A 7,274-nucleotide genomic window follows, 5' to 3' on the forward strand; every position below is an offset into this window, starting at 1 on the left:
ATACTACTACTTCAGCTACAAACTACTGCTGCTACTACTACTACTACAACTACTGCTTATTTAACTACTACTACTGCTGCTTCTACTACTGCTACAACCGCTACTACTACTACTACTAATATTACTAATACTACTGCTACTTCGAATACTGCTAGAACTACTGTTGCTACTACTACTACTGCTTCTACTACTACTTCTACTGCTACAAACTACTGCTACTTCGAATACTGCTAGAACTACTGTTGCTACTACTACTACTGCTTCTACTACTACTACTACTGCTACAAACTGCTTATTTAACTACTACTACTGCTATTACTAGTGCTACTACTACTACCACTACTACTACTGCTATAACTACTACTTCTACTACTACTGCTGCTATTGATGCCACTACAACTACTGCTGCTACTACTACTATTACTACTACTACTTCTACTGTACTTCTACTGCTACTACTACTGCTACAGCAGCTACTACTACTACTCCTACTGCTACTACTTCTACTAATACCACTACTACTATTACTACTGCTACTACTACTACTACTTCTACTGTACTTCTACTACTACTACTACTAATACTACTACTAATAATAATAATACTACTGCTGCTGCTACTACTACTGCTGCTACTACTATTACTACTTCTATGGCTACTACTTCTACTTCTACTGTACTTCTACTGCTACTATGATTACTACTATTACTACTACTATTACTACTTCTACTACTACTACTAATACTACTGCTGCAACTACTGATGCCACAGCTACTGCTACTATTACTACTGCTACTACTATTACTAGTACTACTACTTCTACTGCCAGTACTGCTACTACTGCTACTACTAATACTACTGCTACTATTACTACTACAACTATTGCTACTACTATTACTAATAATACTTCTACTACTCTTACTACTGCTGCTACTACTACTTCCACTGCTGTTACTACTACTGCTACTATTACTACTGCTACAACTTCTACTGCTGCTACTACTACTACTGCAATTACTACTACTGCTACTTCGAATACTGCTAGAACTACTGTTGCTACTACTACTGCTTCTACTACTACTACTTCAGCTACAAACTACTGCTGCTACTACTACTACTACTACTACAACTACTGCTTATTTAACTACTACTACTGCTGCTTCTACTACTGCTACAACTGCTACTACTACTACTACTACTAATATTACTAATACTACTGCTACTTCGAATACTGCTAGAACTACTGTTGCTACTACTACTACTGCTTCTACTACTACTTCTACTGCTACAAACTACTGCTACTTCGAATACTGCTAGAACTACTGTTGCTACTACTACTACTACTGCTTCTACTACTACTACTACTGCTACAAACTACTGCTGCTACTACTACTACTACTACAACTACTGCTTATTTAACTACTACTACTGCTATTACTAGTGCTACTACTACTACCACTACTACTACTGCTATAACTACTACTTCTACTACTACTGCTGCTATTGATGCCACTACAACTACTGCTGCTACTACTACTATTACTACTACTACTACTTCTACTGCTACTACTACAGCAGCTACTACTACTCCTACTGCTACTACTTCTACTAATACCACTACTACTATTACTACTGCTACTACTACTACTACTTCTACTGTACTTCTACTACTACTACTACTACTAATACTACTACTAATAATAATAATACTACTGCTGCTGCTACTACTACTACTACTGCTGCTACTACTATTACTACTTCTATGGCTACTACTTCCACTACTACTACTTCTACAATTACTACCGCTACGACTACTGCTGCTACTACTACTGCTAACATCTACTGCTACAACTGCTACTACTACTACTAATATTACTAATACTAGTGCTACAACTACTGCTGCTACTGCTACTATTACTACTACTACTACTGCTACCAGTACTACTGCTGCTACTACTTTTACTACTAATACTACTACTCTTACTGCTGCTTCTACTACTACTACTGCTGCTGCTTCTACTATTGCTGCCACTATTACTACTGCTGCTACAGCCACAACTACTGCTACTACTACTGATGTCATTACTACTACTATTACTACTGCTACTATTAATACTGCTTCTATTACTATTGCTACTACTATTATTACTAATACTCCTACTATTACTACTACTACTACTACTGCTACTTCTACTACTGCTACTATTACTACTGCTACGACTACTACTTCTACTACTGCATCAACTGCTACTTTTCTGCTACTACTACTAATACTACTACTACTGCTGCTACTAATGCTACTGCTATTATTACTACTGCTACATCTGCTACTTCTACTGTACTTCTACTGCTACTACTAATACTACTACTACTACTAATACTACTACTGCTACTACTGATGCCACTACTACTACTACTACTACTATTACTACTACTACTAGTACTACTACTTCTACTGCCAGTACTGCTACTACTGCTACTACTACTACTAATACTACTGCTACTATTACTACTGCTACTACTACTTTTACTATAGCTACTTCTACTGCTATTACTGCTGCTTCTCCTGCTTCTACTACTTCTGCTACTGCTTCTATTACTGCTGCTACTGCCACAATTACTACTGCTACTACTATTTCTACTGCTTCTACTACCACTGCTACTACTGCTATTACTGCTGCTTCTACTACTACTACTGCTACTACTTCTGCTACAATTACTACTGCTACTACTACTACTATTTCTACTACTTCTACTACCACTGCCACTATTACTATGCTGCTACTTCTACTATTACTACTACTGCTGTTGCTTCTACTACTGTACTAATACTACTACTGCTGCTACTAATACTACTACTGTGCTTCTACTGCTACTATAACTACTACTACTGGAACTACTACAAATGCTACAACTACTGCTACTACTACTATTATTACTGCTAATACTACTGCTATTACTACTGCTACTTCTACTACTACTAATGCTACTACTACTTCTACTGTACCTCTACTGCTGCTTCTTCTGCTACTACTACTGCTACTTCTACTACTGCTACTACCACTGCTACTATTACTACTACTACTGCCACTACTACTTCTACTACTACTACTGCCACTACTACTACTACTACTGCTATTACTACTGCTTCTACTACTAATACTACTACTGCTGCTTCGAATACTGCTAGAACTACTGTTGCTACTACTACTGCTTCTACTACTACTACTTCAGCTACAAACTACTGCTGCTACTACTACTACTACTACAACTACTGCTTATTTAACTACTACTACTGCTGCTTCTACTACTGCTACAACTGCTACTACTACTACTACTACTAATATTACTAATACTACTGCTACTTCGAATACTGCTAGAACTACTGTTGCTACTACTACTACTGCTTCTACTACTACTTCTACTGCTACAAACTACTGCTGCTACTACTACTACTACTACTACAACTACTGCTTATTTAACTACTACTACTGCTATTACTAGTGCTACTACTACTACCACTACTACTACTGCTATAACTACTACTTCTACTACTACTGCTGCTATTGATGCCACTACAACTACTGCTGCTACTACTACTATTACTACTACTACTACTTCTACTGCTACTACTACAGCAGCTACTACTACTCCTACTGCTACTACTTCTACTAATACCACTACTACTATTACTACTGCTACTACTACTACTACTACTTCTACTGTACTTCTACTACTACTACTACTACTAATACTACTACTAATAATAATAATACTACTGCTGCTGCTACTACTACTACTACTGCTGCTACTACTATTACTACTTCTATGGCTACTACTTCCACTACTACTACTTCTACAATTACTACCGCTACGACTACTGCAACTATTACTACTGCTTCTACTACAACTTCTACTGCTACTATTACTACTGCTACTTCTACTGCTACTACTACTGCAAGACTGCTACTTCTACTACTGCATCTACTGCTACTTTTGCTGTTACTACTACTAATACTGCTATTATTATTACTGCTACAACTGCTACTTCTACTGTACTTCTACTGCTACTATGATTACTACTATTACTACTACTATTACTACTTCTACTACTACTACTAATACTACTGCTGCAACTACTGATGCCACAGCTACTGCTACTATTACTACTGCTGCTACTACTATTACTAGTACTACTACTTCTACTGCCAGTACTGCTACTACTGCTGCTACTACTAATACTACTGCTACTATTACTACTACAACTGTTGCTACTACTATTACTAATAATACTTCTGCTACTCTTACTACTGCTGCTACTACTACTTCCACTGCTGTTACTACTACTGCTACTATTACTACTGCTACAACTTCTACTGCTGCTACTACTACTACTGCAATTACTACTACTGCTACTTCGAATACTGCTAGAACTACTGTTGCTACTACTACTACTGCTTCTACTACTACTACTTCTGCTACAAACTACTGCTGCTACTACTACTACTACTACAACTGCTGCTTATTTAACTACTACTACTGCTGCTGCTTCTACTACTGCTGCTACTACTACTGCTAACATCTACTGCTACAACTGCTACTACTACTACTAATATTACTAATACTAGTGCTACAACTACTGCTGCTACTGCTACTATTACTACTACTACTACTGCTGCTACCAGTACTACTGCTGCTACTACTTTTACTACTAATACTACTACTCTTACTGCTGCTTCTACTACTACTGCTGCTGCTTCTACTATTGCTGCCACTATTACTACTGCTGCTACAGCCACAACTACTGCTACTACTACTGATGTCATTACTACTACTATTACTACTGCTACTATTAATACTGCTTCTATTACTATTGCTACTACTATTATTACTAATACTCCTACTATTACTACTACTACTACTACTGCTACTTCTACTACTGCTACTATTACTACTGCTACGACTACTACTTCTACTACTGCATCAACTGCTACTTTTCTGCTACTACTACTAATACTACTACTGCTGCTACTAATGCTACTGCTATTATTACTACTGCTACATCTGCTACTTCTACTGTACTTCTACTGCTACTACTAATACTACTACTACTACTAATACTACTACTGCTACTACTGATGCCACTACTACTACTACTACTACTACTATTACTACTACTACTAGTACTACTACTTCTACTGCCAGTACTGCTACTACTACTACTAATACTACTGCTACTATTACTACTGCTACTACTACTTTTACTATAGCTACTTCTACTGCTATTACTGCTGCTTCTCCTGCTTCTACTACTTCTGCTACTGCTTCTATTACTGCTGCTACTGCCACAATTACTACTGCTACTACTATTTCTACTGCTTCTACTACCACTGCTACTACTGCTATTACTGCTGCTTCTACTACTACTACTGCTACTACTTCTGCTACAATTACTACTGCTACTACTACTACTATTTCTACTACTTCTACTACCACTGCCACTATTACTATGCTGCTACTTCTACTATTACTACTACTGCTGTTGCTTCTACTACTGTACTAATACTACTACTGCTGCTACTACTACTACTACTGTGCTTCTACTGCTACTATAACTACTACTACTGGAACTACTACAAATGCTACAACTACTGCTACTACTACTATTATTACTGCTAATACTACTGCTATTACTACTGCTACTTCTACTACTACTAATGCTACTACTACTTCTACTGTACCTCTACTGCTGCTTCTTCTGCTACTACTACTGCTACTTCTACTACTGCTACTACCACTGCTACTATTACTACTACTACTGCCACTACTACTTCTACTACTACTACTGCCACTACTACTACTACTGCTATTACTACTGCTTCTACTACTAATACTACTACTGCTGCTTCTGTTACTACTAGCTACTGTGACTACTACTGCTACTACTTTTGATACTAGTGCTACTGCTACTTCTGCTACCACCACTTCTACTACTACTAATACTACTACTACTGCTCCTACAACTGCTATTACTACTACTGCTTCTTTTACTACTAATGCTACTACTACTGCTGCTACTACTACTGCTGCTACCTCTAGCTTCTGTGACTTCTACTATTGCTGCTTCTACTGCTGCTGCTACTTCTGCTACTATCACTTCTACTACTACTGTGACCACTGCTACTACTTCTATTACTACTGCAACTGCTACTCCTGCTACTGCTAGTACTACTACTACTGCATCTACTATTGCTACTAGTACTACTTCTGCTACTATCACTTCTACTACTGCTATTACTACTATTACTTCTTCTACTACTGCGACTGCTACTCCTACTACTGCTATTACTACTACCACTGCTGCTACTACTGCTAATACTACTTTTACTACAACTACTGCTACCACTGCTGCTACAGTACTACTGCAATTACTACTACTGCTACTACTACTACAACTGCTGCTAACTACTACTACTATTACTCCTGCTATTATTACTACTACAACAACTATTTCTACTATAGCTACTATTACTACTGCTGCTACCACTACTATGACAACTACTACTGTGGCTACTGACAGGGCCATAGCTAGGGTAGTGCAGCCAATGCCATTGCACAGGGCACCATAGGTCAAGGGGCGCTGTTTGGACCTGTCAACTTTTTGTTTATTATCATTCTCACTTGTAGATTCCTCTTATTTCACCCCCATCATCTCCTGGCGTCCTCTATCTCTTCCCTGGCTCTTCCCCATGAGGCCATTCACCTTTTTTGAGTGCATTATGTCCCTTTGAAAAATGAGGGGGGCGCCAATGCTGCTATTACTATTGCTACTTCTGCTCCTAATACTATAACTACTACTGCTATTATTAGTACTGCTGTGCTAACCCTCTTTAATAACGGCCCCAGATGTGGTGTAATCCAAAAACTTGCTTACCTGTCCGGCCTGTCTCTCGTTTCTTGTTATTAATATTAGACACTTGGGAGTTAAACACAGGCAACACAGTGTTTTACCAATGTTCTTTTTAAATCAATGCAAGAGTTTATTCACTATGAACAATGTGACTCAGTATCCAGTGTACACCACAATTAATACAAAGTAACAAGTCAGAATACAGTGTCATGCATAAACAGTGCAGGAGTAAAATACACTAGGGTCCTGAGGGAATTTTGTTAACCTGAAACTCAGGAGCACAGGATCCGACTCGATCTTGCTTCCAACTGTAGGAAAATGGGTTTATATATATATATATATATACACACATACACACACACAC

This window comes from Taudactylus pleione, unplaced genomic scaffold (assembly GCF_031769625.1).
Source record: "Taudactylus pleione unplaced genomic scaffold, aTauple2 ptg000436l, whole genome shotgun sequence".
Classification (NCBI taxonomy): Eukaryota; Metazoa; Chordata; class Amphibia; order Anura; family Myobatrachidae; genus Taudactylus; species Taudactylus pleione.